Below are 21,488 nucleotides of genomic sequence, written 5' to 3'. Positions count from 1 at the left end.
GAACCGAATGGTTCTAGATGTAGTTCTAGTTGACCGTGGGGGGGGCATGTAGAATCATCGGAAGCAGCTGTTGTGTATATGTACCTGACAATTCACCATCTGTTTATGATGCCATTTCGAAATTGCATAAGATAGCTGCTGAAATACACCCGGATAATGGAACTTGGACTCTTTCAGGGTGGTTCTGGTCAATGCTTACCACTTGGGGTTGGAAATTGCTAACGATTTTATGCATCATTGTGGCGATACTGTTTGGTGTATGCTTATGTATTCAATGTGGCCCTGCTTTATGTTCTATGTGCTTATCGGCTTGTATACCATCAAGACGAGCTCTTGCCCATGATAAAATGATGCTTCATAAAGAAGTAACCCAAATAATGCTAATCGATATTGAAGATGAACACCCTGATTATGTTCACTATGAGGTAGCTTCAGCTAAACGCTAAAAGGGTCGTCTGTCGTAATTTGGCGATGGCCGAGTTAGCGCTTAGCTGTGCTACACGTTTTCCCGCTTAACTTGACTATACTCGGAAACGCCATTTTGTGTGTTACGGCGGCCATCTTAGATCATAAGCGGCATCGTGGCCAGCATGGCCTTTAGTCCGTTGTCCGTGCCATTGACCACTCGAGTTTGCCCAGCACAGGCTATTTTTAGTACTGGTCAAGCCCGTACATGTGCAGTCCCCACTGACCAGTCACCCCTCAGGAATGTGCCGCCAAACTGACCAGCGGGGTTGTAACCCCTCCAATGGGCTGGCTGTGTTCCAAAAGATGACCATATATGTACATAACGCTTTGTAACTTTGTACCGCCTATTGTTTTATTACCTGCAAATTGTATAAAAGAGCGAGTCACACCGATGTTCGGTGTGATACTTCTTGCATTACCGAAGGGTGCTGTAGGAATGTACCACCACCCCATGGGGTCTTAATAAACTTGTTCTTTGAATTTTTCAGTTTCCGTGCCAACAGTTCTTTCGATGTAAGTGGGTTATCTTCGGAGCATGTAGGCCTTGGGAACCCGATACTACAATCCCGTGCAGCTTTTCTGCACGGGCCACTCATTTACACGCCCTCAGACCACAGCATACACGGGCGACATGCTGCTCGATGTGTGTATTGCACATCCCCTGTAATTGAGCACTCAGTTAAATGAAAACATTGGTCAGGTCACATGATGCAGTGTCGATATTCGGCTCATTTGGTATATCACCCATCTCTCGCTGGGAACTCAGTCACATGTACTGTTAAGCATATCGCTGCAGGGTCGACATGCTGCTTACCTGGTGCATGACACACATGCTGCACATGGGCAGTCAGCAGTCGTGGCTAGCAGGGGGGGGGGGGGGTCGCGCGGGGTGGGTGCCAGTGTATTAAATATGAAAGAAAACTTACCTTACAGCCAGTCCGCGCCACCTCTGCTACCCTGGCTTGGCGCCTTCACGAACGGCCCTGGAGTGGACTGACAGCCTCTCCCAGCCAATCCTGGTGCTGCCAGCAGGGCAGGATTGGCTTAGGGGACGGTTAATCTTCACCTGCTGCACGCCCATTAGGAGGCCTAAGGGCTCCTAATGGTCATGCGCAAACAAGTGCAAACACAAGTGCGCATGACTGGGCACAGGCTAAAAAATCGCCCTCCGTCCCCACTCATGCACACTTGTGGTGCTGCCTGCTGCCCCTAGTGACAATCATGTCAGTCAACATGACGCCAGACCGCCTGCCCCCTTTAGACTCTGGAGTGGGAGGTCCGACATCATGCTGACTGACCTGATTGTCAGTTCTCCCTCGGCATCTCTGAACTTAAGTAAACTGATTCAGTTTACTAAGTTCAAAGATGCCGAGGGAGCTGCGGGCGGGGTGGCTACGCCCCCACGCCCCAATGGACGCACCACGGCTGAGCATGAGTGCAGTGTGGTCACTGTGAGTACAGAGTGAGCAGTGTGCTCATGTGAGCGCAGGGTAAGAGGAGGATGAATGGTGAGAGTGCAGGGTAAAGTCTGCAGTGTGATCGCTGTGGGTGTAGGATGAGTGGGGAAAGTGACAAGTGAGTGTCATGTGCGTGCAGGGTGAGCGGTGGGCTCTCATGAGTGTAGGGTAGTATTAGACATGAGTGCATAGTGAACAGTGTGAGTGCAGTGTGATTGCTGTGAGCACACGGTGAGCATTAAAGTGATGGGTGAGAGGTGAGAATGATGAGTGAGTTGTCTGAATGCAAGATGTATTCCCAGACACCTGTAGTAACTCAGGATTGTATTGACGGCTGACATAGGGTTTCAGATACAAGCTAAACTATTTATATTATGGCATCAATCGGAGATGGAGGGTGGAGGAAATAAATAATGTACTGATCATGCAGCAAACTTTCAGTCTCCTGAATAGAGTTGCCAGCTGATCAGATTTCTACCAGCAACACCGGTATTAAAGCAGTATTTTTAGCACTTATCTGTGCATACTTCAAACAGGAAATATAAATAGACATCACTTTTAAATGTGTTCCAGGGCTGCATTAATGATTTATGACTAATAATTAAATGAAACAAAGACAGAAAAGTCATGTTACAAATGAATACATACTATTTTATTTACAACCCCATTTAGTGTCAAGGAGACTCCTTTGCAGACTCTTTAAACAACAAATGGCCGGTATTTTTCTTTTGGAAAGGTGCCATCCCTACTCGTGAAAGGCCTCTCCACTAAATGGATTATCCCACTGTGGCAGTAAAAATAAAAAACAAATGGAAGGAATAGGCAAAGTGGGGATCCATGGGGTAATGGAACCAATGAAAATAACAAACAAAGCCTTGTTAACCAGTTCACAAAAGACATGTAAATGGTCTTTTAACCCCTCCCATGCTGGTGACGAACCCCAGCCGTCACGCCCCGCGGTGGGCGTGTGCTGATGACGACTCGGGTTCGTCACGGCCCCGCCCTGTTCTTTTGTTTACCGCACAGCGGTAAAATCGCGGCCGCAGCGAAGGGGTTAAAGACCTGTGAAAAACTTGAGTGTGGCTGAGATAAGACTCCAGACACTGCCAAACCGCCGATGCCACTGCAGCTCAAGCTGCAGCAGCCCGGGCTGAGAGACACGACAGATCAGGGGGAGGGTGTGGAGAGCGACGGCAAAAGCCCTTTTAGCCCTATGGGCGTTGCGCACCAGGAATAGAGGGTAGCTGCACCGGGTTCCTATGCAGAATAAAAATATAGATCCGGATCCATTCGCGAGATCCTCCTCCCACAACCCCCATGCAGCCCCCTTTGCTAAACGGCTAAGCCAGTGTATTCCACTTCCGCCCAATACAGGGCTATTTTTTTACCCAGATGAGTTTCATTAGCACCTGATGTTATGGAATAAAGAGCCTGGCAACGGTATAGGAATGGATGTAAAGGAATTTTGGAATTATCATCATTTTGATTAGGGCGACTCAACCCGCCAAAAATAGTGGAAGGCAAGCACAGAGGGTAACTAGTTCTACAGTTTTTGCCGCCATGTGGTACAGGTTTCTCAAAGGATAACTGCTTTGTCATGCCCTGGTGCAGTTGGATATCAAGATAGCAAACCGTTGATTCCAGACTCAGCAGGTGAAAATCCGGATCACCACAGGTGGTATACGTGAACAGAGGAAATACCTTAGATCACCCTGCATAATTTGCATCACTTTGGGGTTTTGCTTTAGGCTTAATATGCTAAATTCCCGAAATTGTAGCATGTCACGTAATTACACCGCAATGGTGCAAATCATAGAGCTGGAGTGCGGCAACACAAGCATCCAGAATGCGAATGGCTATTGTTTGTGTCTTTATTGTTGTGCACACTAAAATGTAGCATGAAATTGCGAATTTTCATTTCACATAAATATGCGTATTTTACTTGCCATCGTGAAAATATATGTTGATTTTATTGATTCACCATCATTACCAAATGTATTGGGTACTAACTTGCTTAGATTTCACAATCCTGTCATTCATTGGAAGGAATTACAGCTCACTTTGTGAGTCAGACTGAATGTCCAAAGTCATTTAGGGCCATATGTAGGTAATCACTATTTACCGATTTTTAAATACAGAATTTTACCGATTCGGTATTTGAAAATCGGTGAATAGTATGTAGGTAATAATTCAGTAAATTTTACTGAATCAGTAATATTCGGTATTACCGATTCGGTATTTTTCGATTCGGTAATTCCCATTCATTCCTATGGGCCTGGAGGCCCATAGGAATGAATGGGAAGCCATTCACTATTACCGATTCGGTAAATACCGAATCGGTAATAGGGGGAACATATCCAAGGGTGGCAGGGTGTCACATTGACACCCTGTTTGACCCCTGAATCGTGCATGTGTGCACATGTGGCACACATACATGCCCTAAGGGCATGTATGTCTACCACATGGCACTGACAAAAGAGCAAAAAAATGCTTTATTAAAGGTATTCGGTATTTACCACCAACATATAGTTGGTGGTAAATAACGAATCATGAATGCAAAAATGCACTCACTTGAGTGCCTCCTACATAGGTTTCAGGATTCGGTAATTTACCAATTCGGTATTTTAAGAATTCGGTAATTTACCGATTCCTTAAATTACCGATTCAGTAAATTACTGAATCCTTGAAACCTTACTCCTACATCTCAAATCCCTAAATACCGGTCGGTAATGGTGAAATTTACAGAATTTCACCATTAACGACCGGTATTGCCTCACCTATAGGCCCCTTAGGGTCTAGTTTAGAGTTTGGCAGGGCACAGTAGCGGCTGGTGTGTAGGTGGAGTGGTAGGGGGACGACCGGGAGGTGGGAGGGGAAACGGACAACAAATCCACATTAAAAAGAAAACGTACCTTCTACCTGCCACCTGATGCTCTTTTCCATGTCCTCACTGCAACGCATGCTTTGGATGCGGTCTTCTTCTTCCTCCTAGTGCTCTCGTCAGCACTGACTCGACCAGAAAGGGAAGAATTTCTTCCTGTATACAACGCAAAACCAACCAACCCTGGAGTGATTGGTTGGAACAGGCACTCATTTTGAGGCTTGGGGCCTGCGTCTGCAATCCCTCGGCTCTGAAGTGCGCAGGTCACATTGGCCAGCTGTAGGCAGCCGGCCAACCTGATATGAGCACCGGCAGGGAGCTGCATTAATAGGGCAATTGCACTAATCAGCCCCCCCCCCCGCCATTCCGCTGTAGCGCGAGTCTGGGAAACATTAATAAAATGGTATTTAATACTATTTTTTAAATGTGTGTGCCAGCTGCACTCGTAGCAGGCCGGGCGACGCTCCTCTGCCATAATGGTGGAGCTGCCTTTGGTGGGGCGTAACTCTATCACAAACTTGACAGATATCCTGTCCACCTTATAACCAGTGCCATAAGATATAAGCCACACACAAAACTCAAAATCAGACCCTTTTGTGTATAATATTCACGGAATTTTGGTTTGTTACTTGTAGAGAAGTGTTTAAATAGTACCACTACATGAAAAAAAAATAGTGGGTAAGATGGACAAGTGTATGTTGATCATCACGATACTGTATATAGGTTTATAATATAGATGTTTAGTATAATTAGTCAGGTTAGATACAAATATAATAATAAGTGAATTTTGTTTTATTTCAAGATTGAGTAGAAACGTTTGTATATTAAAAGACAATATATTTCACCCAAGTTGTGGATTTTATTAAATATTTTGAAATATAATGCACAAATATAAGCTACTGTATGCCATGTATCTTTAATTTTACCCTTGATAAAGGTTTATGTTGACCGTAAAATACAAGCTGAATTATGTGTACTTATTGGCATTCATAAATACCAAAGATCAAATGTATTGATGATAATCAATAAAATTGAGATTCTACCCTTCAAAGAGGAGACAAGCATTTAGGGGCCAATTTCGGTCGGAAGGGCTCCGAACCATCGGAGCCCTTCTGACCAAATCGGAACGTGTCGGCCGGATTCCTTTCCGACCGAGCCATTCCGATGGAGAGCCCGTCTTCCATCCGGAAATCCTCCAGTACTCCCCCGGTCGCCTCTTTATGACTGAGGGGGTATGATGGCAGTTTTTCAATGACTTTTCTTTCCGGTGTGTCTGACATGAAAAGGCAGTCAGAAACTGTCTCTGGGGGTCCCCAGAAGGGCCCCCATGTGTGTGAGGGCACCTATGGTGCCCCTCTGTTGACCCCTGCACCCGGTGGCAGGCACCTTGGGGCCACAGGGTGCAGGTATGAACTGCACCCCTGCTTTTCACATTACAAGCATGCTTTCAGCTTGGAATGCATGCTTGCATTGTGAACCATACGAATGTGACCGAACAGGGTTCGGTCGCATCGTACTAGCAGGGCCGTAACCGACCACAGCAGGTCGGTCGGTTACGGCTCCTGACCGATGTCGGCGGACTCAGGTCTACCTGACATCGGAATAGGCCCCTAAATATTAACAATAATACTATACTCTGATAAGTTTTCTTCCGGATCCTCCAGTAAGTGTTTTTTATGCTGAGTTATAGTACTGAAAGGGGAATCAGTTCCCTGCAAGGTATACGTAAAGAGCTGGGCCAATTACTTTGTTACCCCATGCAAATCAGTGTATTTCTCCACATGTTATTCCGAAATGGATATATTTGACCCCAAAGACTCACTGAGAGCCCTTACCTTCAAAAGGATAGAACACAAATATTCAAGTATCACTGCATGTCTGGATGGTTAAGTAGATTATTTGAACAAAACTGAAAACAAGTGCTGGAGAATAAAATGCACTAAAAAAAGCTAGTCTTTCTACTAAAAAATACTGAATGCTTCTTTAAAAAACGCAAAAACAATTCAGAACTTTGTGCCTAGACAGAGTAGCAAACCTTTCGAGAGTGATAAAGGTCCATGTTATGGCTACTCCAAGAGTGTGTGCATAGATGGCATTTTTTAATTAGATTGGTGGAAAGTCATTTTGGAACTCATTTGTTTACAATTATATGTTTCTATTGTTGTGGTAAATAGTTCAAAATCCTGAAATTGCTGCAGTTTCATTTGGATCAGGCCTTCTACAGCTGCTAACATTAAAAATAAATATGCCCATGGTGCTGTGTCTCTTAGTAACTTGGCAAAGACGCTTGTAGTTGCTGGCACAAGGCGCGTAAGCCAGGCCTCTGGATAACTGCAGAGGCCCTCAACGCTTCAAGCGCCCCCATCCATCGATATCATACCCAATAAATATCTGTATGAAATGGGATATTGGGGGGCCCTCATCACATTCTGCAGGGGGGGGCATCCTTTTGTGTTACACCACTGGCTGACGCCGAAGCCATGATGTCATTCCGTCACGTCAAAAGGTTATGGTCGAGGGCGGGGTCTATTTTGTAAGCCCTAAGTAGGCAGGATCTCTCTATGAGCTCAGAGTACATCGATTTATTCAGGGCTCGAGTCGGGGGTACATTCAGGTACACGGCGTACCCCCACTCTTTGGGTACATGCAGGTACACGGCGTCCCCCCACTCTTTTCACAGGGTGAACGCCGTCCCCCAAGCCAAGAAGCTGGGCCCCACAGAAATATGCTGAACCTGTCCTGTTGTAATTTTCAGACACCGGGACACGTTCAGCACTTGAGGTCATGAAGTCATTTGCATATTGTCAGTCCCCCCACTTCTTTTTATAGGACTTGTGCCCTGGAGTTAACCTACAATTTTTGTATAAATAAGGATAGAAACCTCTGCCTCTTAAAAGCAGTCAACTTGTGACTTTGACTTGTGGTTTGCCTGATTATGAATAAATAAATAAAATAAACAAATTCCGGATTTGTAAAGTGCTACTTATCACCCCTAAGGGTATCAGGGGCTGGGGAGATTTAGTGAGCTATTGCCCAGAGTCACATGATACTGAGCTGAGCTGCCATTGGGGATCGAACTGTGAATCCGCACTCCACAGTCAGCTACTCTGGCCGCTGCACCACACCTTTCCCTTAAACCAGCACATTTGCTCTCCCCTTGTCCTTATATTTCAGTGGTGTAATGTGCCTTAAACCCCAGAAGTTGATTACTAAACTGTTAGTACTGCATGGCTCTTATTATTACCTGTTGATACCTCCAACATGTCGACATTTACAGGAGCTCGTATGTGAGAATATCGTTAGCAACAATATCTTTTGAAAGATATTTTGAAAGATTTACTGTGTCCTAAATATCATTTACAAAAAAATTGCTCCATTAGGTGTACATTTTCTTTTATTTACTCCAATGGGGAAATATGTTTGATACATTATGTTTAAGACACAATATTTTCTGTCAGGTGATATTTTGGTTCTACTATCCAGGTACTATAGCTTACAGGGTATAGAACATGAATAGATCATTTGTTTTCTGATTTTCATAATCATCGATTTGTGATCATCTCTCGAGGTTGTATGTATCACGTAGATAAAACATGGTGTAATGCACAGTAAGGCTCCAGACCATATCATTTCCTGCTGTTCTACATATGCTGAGGGTCTTTATATGTCACTGCACATAGGTAGCATGGCAATTGCTAATGTGGGTAATTATTGATGTGAGGTTCAGAATTAGTGGTTTGTACATTGTAAACAAGCACTGGCAAAGCCAATAGGGCTTGTCTTAGCTGCCAGCCTCTTGGCAGCACAAAAAATATAGCAATACAGGGCAACATTTGTGAGCATCAATGTTGCGCTGTATTGTTATGTTTTTTTGTAAAACTGTATTGTGGCAGGATTTTTCTTAGCCCTCAACAATATAAATGTAAAAAAATATTTTCAGTGAATGCTTTCATAGCTCCTTCCTTTTCTGACTTTGCTTGCATGCTGCACTGTGCAGCACGGATACAAAGTGGGAAAAGCTTTGCATCTTGTCTAAGCATGGTATTTTGTACAGGAAGAGTACCCTGCCTGTGAAAAATCTATGCTATACTCATACACACACACCCTAGCGCTAAGGCAGTTAGTTGTGTGCGTGGTGCACAGCAGCTGTAATCGGCGATGGCACATGGGAAAGAGGTGGAGAAAGCTATATCTTTGAAGATATGATGCTCTCTCCTGCTCCCTCCCTGTTGCACAGCGCAGCCTCGCTGGGGGATGCGCTATGTTGAATGGAGTTTTTGTAAATCTTCCACATAGTATACTAATTTAACTTTTGTAGTACCTTAGTACGAACTTTTAGAAAACACTCACTGGATGATGTCTTCAGTGATGCCATTTGAGATGTCATCAGTGATGACACTGACCATGTCATAAGTGATGTAATATGTGAGGTCATAAGCAATACATAAGTTATATTTAGCTCAGGTAACTATAACTGCTGAATTTCACTGGTTTTATAGGAGTGAAAGCTGAGCCTAACTATATTGTCCCTGTAACCTTTCTTTTTCTGTGAAATAAAAAAATATATTATACACATATATATATACACATTTTATTAAAATAAAAATGTCCTGGCTAAAATCAGACATAGAAATGTTTGATTTTCATTTCTATACTTTGAATGAGATTTTTAATGAAGCTGATTAGATCACATGAACATTTGTCATTCATTATTATGTGCATTCTGTCATTTTATCAAACATAGCAAAAATGCTCTGATATCAAAACAAGCAGTATCCCCTGCTTAGCTGTCATGTCTGGGTCTCATGCTGACCTGCAGAAAAGCAGGCACACATCCCTGGCATAATGTCTTATGTGTACATTGGAGAATAAATCATTCTCAACCCTTCACCTATAATATTTACAAGCCCCTTTTGCCGCAGGAGCGTCACTTTTTATGACATTCCTGTGGCGATAAACCCTTCACCTTATTTACAAGGTGGCGTTAAGCCACTAAACGTGAGCTCCCTGTCATGAAACACTTAGCGTGAAAGGAGCGGGCAGTGGGTATTTCGATGAGTGTTCACCCATAACATCCATTGATTTTGACATTGCCCCTTATTTACAAGGGTGGCATAAATAGGAGGCAGCACCAAAATAAAGACCATAGAAAACCTTGTCTTAACATGTCAAAAAGAGGAGAAATGCTTAATTTCTCCTAGTTTTTGCTGTTTCTTCATTGTGCAGCACACATAGAAATGGCAAATCGCCATGAATGACTGTTCATGTGCAGGAAGGTGTTCTTCCTGTAAATAAACATTCATTTAAAAAATCGACAATTTGCAAATTCTTTGTGTACTGCACAATGCAGCACACATAGAAGTCACAATGTGAAATTTTGGATAGTTTATGTGCAGCAAGGGACACCTTCCTGCACATAAACAATCATTACACTATGGTACAAGGGTGCGTGCAGTGCTGCTAGGCAGCTAGATTTAGCGCCAGCGTTAGGAGAAACACAGGGGTGCGCCGCATTCTTGTGAATACAGCAGATCCCTGTGTTTACAGACTGGCGGAGTGTGGCATTAGCAATGTTTGCTTAATGCCACGCTTCGCCATTCCCTCGTGAATATGCCACTTAAGGACTCCACCAGGTTTACTGGGTAAAAGGGAACCTACTACAAGTCGCACTCAAACATCCAAAAACAACCTTTACTCATCAGGTCAGTCGCATACATTGAGGTTTTTATTCTCCGTATAGTGCTGGCTTAATGAGTCTTAAGTAATGCATTAATGTGTTGCTTATGCCCCAAAAGACCAATGATGGCCCTTGGGAATCACTGTGTCACCTGAGGTGTCATTTTGAACTTTCCTTCCTATCACCAATTTCAGGAGCCCCTACACCATCCCGTATGTAAACATTTTAAAGTAGCAAAATATAATTAGTAATGAAGTGGCACAGTATCATTTGCACTAGTCCATCCTTCCTAGGCAAAAGTCTAACTTTACTACTCGTGAATGCCCTTTGTGAATATCAAAAGTCGTAAAGTTAGACTTTTGTCTTAGTTTAACAAGTTTTGGTCTTAAGTCCAACTGAAACAAATACTTAAGATAAACAGAGAAAAAAGTCCAACTTTTCCACTAGTAAATGCCCTTTGTGAATACCGAAAGTCACAAAGTTAGATGTTTGCCTCAGATTACCATTGTGAATCGGGCCCACCATGTTTAACCAGTGCCCCGGAAAGTATTATTAAAGAATCTGTTAAGCTGGAGATCAACTTCCATTATGTCTATGACTCTACTGGCCTTTGCTTAAAAATTGGATCTTTGAATTATCCCACCAGTTATGTTCCAAAAATGACCACAATGTCAGGTAATAGAGTTTCAGCAACCTGTCAGTTAAATGTCAGTATTTCGGTAATATATCTGCAGTCCTTTAACTGCACTCACCTGGGAGGTTGGAGGTGGTGTCCGCCATATTTGACAATCTCTTTTACGAACTTGCATTAAAGATCTTTCTGTATACCAAATCAAACAGTCCTGCCTTTGTCCGCTAGACAAGGACATAGATCAGCAAATAGGCATTCTATGTTGCCCTTGGAACCCATCAAGATCTATTAACTCGGATGAGCTCTGGTTGCTTCTTTTTTAACCTCTTTAGTCGTGACGGGTGAAACTTTTGGCCGAAATACAAAATTAGTGAAATCTTCCTATGTAGAAATTTCACTAGTAAGACAGATTCACCATTTTTTTGTGCATTTGTTCTGCTTCTTGCAGAATTTTGCCCATACATGAACTGGTGAACAGTCTTGCACCATAACAAGCTGGCAATATTTTGTAGATGTGAAAAAATGTTTAAAAAGTGGATCTTTATATTTATTTAGCTTCTGTAAGTCACAAACAATTTCCCAGCCTACTCTTTACTAGTTGCCAATTTCTGATTTTCATAGAATGAAAAATTACCTATGGCCCCAAACCATACTAGGGTTATATTGATATTATATTCCTTTTATAGAACATTACCACCACCCTTTGACCTGGAGACTGAACTCTAAATTTGGGGAAAATAATGGGTTTGTATGCTCCCATGAACTAGTTGTAAGGAGTACAATCAGATCATCTACAAGCTAGCAAATGTAAAGGTCTAAGATTCGCCTGCAGCATTCTGCTGTTAAGTTCAAGTTCAAGTTCGGGAATTTATATAGCGCACTACTCACCCAGAGGGTCTCAAGGCGCTTGGGGGGTGGGGGGGGTCATTATTTATCGAATAGCCAGGTTTTAAGTTCTTTTCTGAAGAGATGTGGTTCTGTGTAAGGCGGAGGTGAGTGGGGAGTGAGTTCCAGGTCCTGGCCGCCAAGTAGGAGAAGGATCTACCTCCCATGGTGGATCTTCGGATACGCGGAACTGAGGCGAGGGCTTGATTGGAGGATCTTAGTTGGCGGGTGGGTGTGTAAAAGGACAGTCGAGTGTTGAGGCATTCGGGTCCTACTTTGTAAAGGGCTTTGTGTGCGTGGGTGAGGAGACCGAACGTTATTCTCTTGTTGACGGGAAGCCAGTGGAGGTCTTTTAGGTGGCCAGTAATGTGATCTTGGCGAGGGATGTCCAAAATGAGTCTCGCTGATGCGTTTTGAATGCGTTGGAGTTTTTTCTGTAATTTGGCTGTGATTCCGGCGTACAGTGTGTTTCCATAGTCCAGTCGACTCGTGACCAGTGCGTGGGTGACAGTCTTTCTTGTCTCGGGGGGGATCCAACAGAAAATTTTGTTGAGCATACGAAGTACGTTGAAGCAGGAGGATGAGACTGCGCTGACTTGTCTGGTCATCGAGAGTGAGGAGTCCAGGATGAAGCCGAGGTTACGAGCGTGGTCTGTGGGTATGGGTGCTGTGCCCAGAGCCGAAGGCCACCATGAGTCGTCCCAGGCAGAGGGGATGATCCTAGGATGAGCACCTCCGTTTTGTCGGAGTTAAGTTTTAGGCGGCTGTTTTTCAACCATTCGGCTACTTCTTTCATGCCTTCGTGGAGATTGGTTTTCGCGGTGTTAGGGTCTTTGGTGAGGGAAAGGATCAACTGGGTGTCGTCAGCGTAGGAGATGATGTTACGGTTGTGTTGACCCGCGATGGGTGCGAGCGGACTCATGTAGACGTTGAAGAGGGTGGGACTTCGGTGGCCTCTGATTTGAATGGGGGAAGTCGGACTCTCTGAGTTCTCCCCGCGAGGAATGAGATGATCCAGTCCAAGGCTTTTCCTTGTATGCCGATGTTGTTGAGGCGTTGTATAAGGGTGCTGTGACAGACTGTGTCGAAAGCGGCGGAGAGGTCGAGTAGGATGAGGGCCGCTGTTTCTCCGTTGTCCAGTAGTGTTCGGATGTCGTCTGTCGCTGCAATGAGGGCGGTTTCAGTGCTGTGTTTGGCTCGAAATCCGGACTGAGAGGGATCGAGGGAGTTGTTGGATTCAAGGAAGGTGGCGAGCTGGCTATTGACGGTTTTCTCAATGACTTTGGCAGGGAATGGGAGGAGGGATATGGGGCGGCAGTTCTTAAGTTCAGTGGGGTCTGCTGTGGGTTTCTTCAGGAGGGCGCTGAGTTCGGCGTTTTTCCAGCTTTCTGGGAAGGTAGCAGAGTTAAAGGAGCAGTTGATGACATCACGAAGATGGGGTGCGATGATGGAGTCTGCTTTGTTGAAGATGTAGTGGGGACATGGGTCGGTTGGCGAGCCAGAATGGATGGAGTTCATTAGGCGGATGGTGTCTTCAGTGGTGATTGGGTTCCAGGCGCTGAGGTTGTTAGCGGGAGGTGTAGGTTCGGAGGGGGGTGGGGAGGGTTGTTTGTTGGAAATGTTCTCGAAGCTGTTATGTATGTCGGCAATTTTGTTGTAGAAGAAGGAGGATAACGAATCGCAGAGGTCTTGGGAGGGGGAAATGTCGTTTGAGGCTGCGGTGGGGTTGGTGAATTCTTTGACGATGTTGAAGAGTTCCTTGCTGTTATGGGCGTTGTTGTCGAGTCGATCCTTGAATGCTGATTTCTTGTTGGATCGAATCAGTTGGTGGTGTTTGCGGGTGACTGCTTTGAAGGTGGTCATGTTGTCGGTGGTTGGGCTTTTTCTCCATGTTTTCTCTAGAGTACGGCATAGCTTCTTGGATTTCTTAAGGTCATCGTTGAACCAGGGGGCCTTTTTGTTACCTGATTTGATCTGGTGGTTTTTCAAAGGTGCTAATTCGTCAGCGCTGTGAGTGATCCATTGTTTGTGTTTGGTGGCAGCTTGCTTTGGGTCCAATGAGAGGGTGGGAGGGTTTTGGTCGAGTGATGTGAGGAGTTGGTCGGTGGTGATGTTGTTCCAGTTTCTTCGAGGAATAGGTTGTGAAGTGTTGTGGGTCGAGGTGGTTTTGTAGCTGAAGTGAACACAACTGTGGTCCGTCCAATGGAGAGCTGTGGTGCGATCGAAGGAAATGTGTTTGCTGGAGGTGAAGATTGGGTCGAGCGTATGTCCGGCTACATGGGTGGGGGAGTCAACAAGTTGTTTGAGTCCGAGATTGGCCAGGTTGTCCAGAAGTGTGGTGGTATTGCTGTCGTTTTTGTTTTCCAGGTGGAAGTTGAGGTCTCCTAGTAGAATGTAGTTCTCGGAGGCGAGGGCATGTGGGCTGATGAAGTCAGTGATGTCTTCGCTGAATTGTTTACGGGTTCCTAGTGGTCTGTATATGAGGGTGCCTCTAAGTGTAGTCCTGGGGTCGGTGTGGATCTGGAAGTGAAGGTGTTCGGTGGTAGCGAGGTTATCGTCGCAGCTGGTCGTGATTCTGATGGTGTTCTTGTGGACGATGGCGATGCCTCCTCCTGTTTGGTTGGTGCGGTCTTTTCGGATGATCTTGTAAGCGTCCGGGATGGCTATGGCGATGTCGGGCGCTGATGAGGTGTTCATCCATGTTTCTGTGAGGAAGGCGACATCCGGCGATGTAGTGTCGAGTAGGTTCCAGAGTTCAATGGAGTGTCTGTGGACCGAGCGGGTGTTCAGCAGGATGTACTTCAGGTGGTTCGAGTCGGAGCTGTGTTTGGAGGGCGTGGATTTGGTGTGGGTCTTGATGCAGGCGAGCTTGCAGGAGGGGCAGGCGAAGGGACCGTGGGTGGTCCTGGGGCAGCTTCGTAGCATTGTGATGTGCGTCCGGGGTTGAGGTCTAAGAGGGTGGCGGTGTCATACGTTGAGCGGGAGGAGTGCAGTTTGCGGGGGGCAGGGGGTCTGACGCAGGGCGCGGTCCAGGCGCGGACGGGCTTACCTTTGGCGCACCTTCGGCACGCATGGGGCGCGTCCGCTGCGCGTGAACGTTGCGGGCAAGAGCATCTGTCATATATGGATAGTGAAAGGGGAGGGGCGAGGGAGGAGCAGCTGGGAGGCGGGTGCGTGGTGGAGAGGGCGGGCTCCGAGGCACAACAACAACAGAAATGGCGTCGGAAGCGAGACCGGAAGTCGGTTGGGGAATGTAAGTAAATAGCGCTGTGGGCAGGGTGGTGCTAGCGAAATGGAGCACACCTTGATTTCTAAAGGCTTAATTAATAAATAAAATGCGAGCCCTAGTGGAGCACACCTTAATTTCTAAACACGCAATTAATAAATAAAATGCGAGCGCAAGTCAGGGCAGCAGCGCTACGATACCCCAGGCAGCAGAGCAGTCAGCAGAGCAGTGCAGCATTGGTGAGGCGGCAGTGTGGCACAGTGTAGGTCACAGGACACCAGGGGCCTTGGGGAGCAACCGCGTCTGACGAAGTTACCACAATGTACTCTCCATTTTTCAGATATTCATTACCATCGTATTCAAGAGTTCAAGTTGTGGCATTGTGTATGATGAAGTATACCAGCTGATGTCTAGACTACCAATGCCTGAAATAAATAAAAGGCTCTATAGAACCAGTCACATTCCCAGTCATGGTGCATCTTTTGCAGTAAATCACTAGATTTCCCCACCAATTGAGATCAACCAATTGAGATCAATCTGTTTCCACTTCCAGTGAGTTAGAACGTGCAATATTTATTCATCAGTATTTTATAGTACTCATTTTAGAGCCACAGTTTCGTTTCCAGTATTTTGTTCCAGATTCTCGACGATATTAAAAAAAAATCATCCAAAATTAAATATTAACCTTCAAACTGAAAAACATTTTGGACCACAAGGGTTCGGAAATCAAAGCAGACAAGGTCACATTGTAAATGATGTATCTGAATATGATGTACAGAAAGTGGCCCTAAGGTTCGTCCAAATGTTTACTGTCAGTGGAAACCGTGAGCGATGAAAATGCATATTGATAGGGGTCTTGGCCAAATACATGTTTTGGCACAAGTACGAAAATTCACTCTGGTAATAAAGACTGATTCGAAATAGTAAGTGAATTTGAATTTAATAAAGTTAGGATTAAATTGAAAGTTCAATTATACCTTATATCACATGAGGAACTAACACAACTGAAAGAATTTTGGGGAATATTAGCAAGAACCTCGTTAAAATTATCACCATTTTAGAGGCAGGAAACTGCCGCTAAAACTGCGATAATGGGCTTGCTAATATGCGTTATAGAATTCCAATAGAAGCCCAGGTTAGATGTGCAGGACATCAAACCTGAGCTTCTATTGGAATTCTATAACGCATATTAGCAAGCCCATTATCGCAGTTTGAGCTGCAGGTTCCTGACGCTAAAACGGCGATAATTTTAACAAGGTTCTTGCTAATACGCCCATTTGTGCGTTATCTGTTGTGGTGCCCTTTTTCTCAAGAACAGGTCGATAAGATGTAAGACCTGCCAAATATAATCAAGGGGTTGACTAACTTTTTTTAAGTTAAGTGTTTTCTCATCCCTAATCCTGTACCAATTTGCCGGTTTACCACACTATTACACCCACTCCTATCGCTGTCGCCTAACTCTCTCACACTTTCTTATCTCAGCCTGTTTCTTCCTTGTTTTCTTTTCGTGCCTCCTTACTCTTCACATTACAGACATCCTCTAACACCACTGAATTTTTCTTTCCCTGTCAGTATGATCTACTACAGCATTTATTGCCTGTCTCAAAAGTAGGAGTTGAAGATGTTTTTGCCAAACGTATGAAAGTTATGCAACTTTATGTGAAATTCCCTTTGAACACCAATGTACATCTCTTGTTTAAAAGTCAAAACATTTTGGGCCTCATTTATGAGGTTTTGCTATAGGACAGTGCCACAGGCTTTCCTGCAGCGCTGTCCTAACACAAAAGAAAAGGGCTGGAATGCGCCTTATCTATTAGATACAAACACAAGGAGATGATGGACGGAGCGCTGAAACTTTTCAGACACTCGCCCCCAGTCGCAGATCTGAGTTGAATCCATCATCATTCTTTAGCTCACTTCGCCACCTCAGTTCAGATCCAGCTATATGCAAATCAGTTTGGACCCTGAACCTCATGGGAACAGTCCAGCCCGAACTGCCAAGCCAGGTCTTCCCTGAACCAGAAACAAGCATCCTGGGACCAGTTTCTGGATAACACCCTTCATAAGCCAGGCTAGCTTTAATCCAGTGGCAAAGTGAGGGAGAGACCCACGTCTGGGCATTCCCTTCTAACATATGGCAAACAAATCAAACACAAGGAGATGATGGACGGAGCGCTGAAACTTTTTGCATTTTTTCTATTAGATATGGAGCATTCCTGTACTTTTCCCCAGTGCTGACGCACAATGTGCTGCAGTGTGCCAATTTCAGGCACCTTTGCACCATGCGGGGACAATTATTTGTGTGCAGGAAGAGAAACCTTCCTGCACAAAAATAATCAAAAGAGGCTTTTTCCTCTTTCTATGTGTGCTGCAGAATGCAGCACACATAGAAAAAGGAAAAACGAAGAGAAATAAAGATGTTTCACCTCGTTGTACCTCCCTTACGCCTCCCCTGTGGAGGTGAAAGTTTTTGGCAATGCCTCAGATTTATGATTTCTCATAAATCTGGGGCCGTGTTAAAAAGCCATGGATGTTCCAGGGAACACCCCCACCGACACCCATTGCATGCCCCTTTAACACAAAAAACTGCATTAAAGGAAACAATATTTACGAGGAAGTATTAAGCCCAAAAAGTGGGTTAGTGCTGTCTCGTAAATATGGAGCAGGCTCCTGCGCCAAGGAACATAAAAAAAGTGGCATTCTGGCTGAGCAAGGGGCTACATAATTGAGGCCCTTTGTTTCAGCCAGTCTCCGCAGGAAAGAAATGTGTGAAGTGTTCACACCTAAGTAACAAAGGGCCTCTTTTATGGGCTTTTGCCATAGGGCAGTGACGCAGGCCTCCCTGCTGCGCTGCCCTACGGCAAATGAAAAGGGCAGGAATGCGCTGTATTTATGTGAAACGCACGTTCCTGTCCTTTTCCGTTGCGTGTCGGCACATAATGGGCAGCCGAGCCCCAGGGAAACATTCCTGCACAAATAAAATCAATTCAGGCGATTTCCTTTTTCTATGTGTGCTGCAGAATACAGCACACATAGAAAAAGGAAAGCACAAGGAGAAAGTTTTCATTTCGTTTCGTTGCTCTTCCCCGACGTCACCCTTGGGATAGCGTTAGGTTCTGATGCATTCCCAGGTTCACGATGCTCGTGAATCTGGGAATGTGTCAGGTTCCATGGGTGTTGCTTGGGAACACCCACAGCAACACCCATGGAATGCCCTTATCATGCAGTCTTCTACATTAAAGGGCACATATATATAAGGCCATGAAAAGCCATGTAAAGTGGCTTTACGTGGCCTTATAAATAAGCGTAGCACATTACGCAACTGAAACGTCAAAAAAGGCCTAAAAACGTTGCTGGACCCACTCATCCTCCATCACGAGTTGCCAGGCCTGTCATGCTATCCTAGCTCACGTTTTTTGTCGCTACCGTGCCATTAATCATTCATTTCAATATACAAAAAAAAGTATAGGTACCTTCACCCAAAGCTGAGGCAAAATAATTATACAGCATTCCCTTGTCACCATTGGGCAAGCTATTGAGGCACAAACTAACCACTATGAAAGCACCTTGAAGTATTACTGTGTGACTAAATTAATGCAGCATTAAATAAATTCAGTCAACCTTGCAAGTGTAAATTTGTAAATGTGGAATGCTTGCCAGTGATAATTCATCACATCTTAAAACGTGTGCTACCGGTACGCGTTGCGCATTTTTAAGATTACTTAACCCTTTTTTATCTTCTTAAAACAGTGTCGGGACGACATTGAGCATAATGACCTAGATTATTTGCCATGGATGGTGTTGAAAGTTTGTTCATAATCTTTACTTAAATATCCGGTTTGCTATTACTTTATATTATTCCTGCTTTTACATTTCCGTTTTTGCAAGATCCGTCTTTCTTCCTAGTATAAAAACTATGAGATACCCATTTCTTCCCCAAAAAAGACAATTGACTTATTCATAAAGTTTGTCCCAATTTGGAGCAGATATTCGATTTTCCCCAAAGCACAAAAATCAGCAGTAGTATGCCTGGAAAGCTATGCTAGTTCCATCATTCCAGGTGTGCTAGTAAATGAGCAATATTTTTTAGGTCTCGCCTAGATAGCAAATGTGCTGTCTCTTCGAAACCTTTCGTTATCTAAAAGTCGGTTAAGAGTCCGCCCATTGTAATATCGTTTGAAGATCTCTAAAAGGAGTTTCAATTAGCTAACTCTGAAAGATATAAGTATATGCAGCTGGGACATGCGCTTCGTAGGCACATACAGGAAGGGGAGTGTATACCTGAATATAGCCCACTCGAGGATAGTCTCCTCTTAGACCCGATCCCGGGGAAAGCACTCTCATGCACGTATAGGAAACTAATTATAACTCTCCCGATCCACTGATAAAGCTGGGCGAGGCTTTGGAGGCTGACATCGGCTTACTGGAAGATGACGACTGGGTGGAAGCCATACAAAGCCCTAGAGCAGTGGCAATAAGAGTGCGATTTAGGCTCATACAACTAAGGATTCTCCACAAATCATACTCCACGACCACAGCCCTGTGTAAACTAGGGCACTCCCACACAGATCGTTGCCTACAGGGCTGCAATCAAAAAGGTATATCTTCCATATAATTTGGGAGTGCTCAGCCATGCAGCAATAATGGGGTAAGGTAGTGAGAGTAATGTCAGAAGTTTTGGGACAGGAAATCTCTGTGGATGCTAGATGGCATGTATTATGTGTCACGGAGGAGCAAACATGGTCTAAATATCAGAAGCTATGGCTGATAATGGCGGCCATGGTGGCAAAGAGGAATGTTGCCAGGGCATGGGGGGCCGCTCTTCCTCTGAAGGTGGGTCAGTGGAAGGCTGATCTTGACTAGTTCTGTGCTGGGGAAAAAATGTATACGAGAGCAGGGGCTGTCCACGTAAATGGGAGAAAATATCGCGACAACGGGAGACATATCGTGGCCTGTGAGGGGGGTGATTAGTGCGATATTTAAAAGATTGAGGGAATGGGGTCTGTTAGAGTTCTTGTGGGGTCAAGTGGATAAGATCCTGAACAACTGTTACTATATGTGATCAAAGTATTATGCCTCTCAATGTATGCCTCTCCATATATTGCCGGAAATGTGTTATATATACTGTATTTGACATTGGTTTAATAATAAGAATAAAAAAATAAAAAAAAATATGCACATTGGTTACCATTAGTTGGCTTCATTGTCTCTCTCATTTGCTTGCTTCATATTGGTCAGCGGCTGTAGTCTTCATTTGTAGGTGAAAGCCTACCAGACAGCACAGCTGATGGGTTTGCTAACAACATCTTGGGTATATTTGGATTTGGAAAGCTTCCCAGGGAATGCATTCTGCCCGTTGTTTACCATTAGCTTTGTAACTCGCATTTGCTTGGTTACTATTTGCTGGCTCTATTTGTTTTCGGCTGTCCAGCTCGAGTTCATCCCTTCCCTTGTCCAAACCATATTTACTGTATTCGTCCACCAGCGCTCGATTTCTGTAAACCTGCCTTAAAATCTTGTTATCTTGTCACATTTGCTGTGCATTCAAAGACAGAGGTCACATGTCAGGCTCTGTCTTCCAGGGAGCTTGGTGTTTACTTTTCTTTCTCTGACTTCAAAGTGAGAGTATTTATGTGACAGTCATGCTGGCTCTGGGGAAGAGCTTGATGAAGGATGTGCAATGTTTTTTTTCTAGTACACAACAACATTTAAATGTCCAGAAATTAATCGTCCAGATATTTTAGAATTTGAAAAGCCCAAATGAAGGACAGTTTTGGGTGATTCTGAAGTATGGTAGAGACAAATGTTTGAAAACAATCAAAACAAATGAATACACTAGGTGATGACATTTCCACACATTACTGTTTGTGTGGTGTACACTTTTATCAACAAAACTGTATGTCTGTGTAAATGTAATAGTGATTTCAATTGGAGATGTGTTGTCTGTAATGGACGTGTGCTGCCACACCATGTATATTCCACTCTATGCCACTTCATTCTAATCTGTACCACTTCACAGTACGCCACTCCACGCCACTCCACACTGCGTCACTGCAATCTACTCTGCACCGCTCCACTCTACGCCCGTTCACTCAACACCTCTCTTCTCTACACCACTCTACTCTATGCAGTACACTCTACCTTACACCACTCTACTACGCACCACTGCACTCGTCGCCACTGCACTCTACACTCTGTGCCACTACACTCTACTCTGTAACACTGCACCCTATGGCACTGCACTCTATTCCAATGCACTCTGC

The sequence above is a fragment of the Lissotriton vulgaris genome, chromosome 9 (genome assembly GCF_964263255.1).
Source record: "Lissotriton vulgaris chromosome 9, aLisVul1.2, whole genome shotgun sequence".
NCBI classification, from domain to species: Eukaryota; Metazoa; Chordata; class Amphibia; order Caudata; family Salamandridae; genus Lissotriton; species Lissotriton vulgaris.
Note: the sequence above shows the minus strand (reverse complement) of the source record.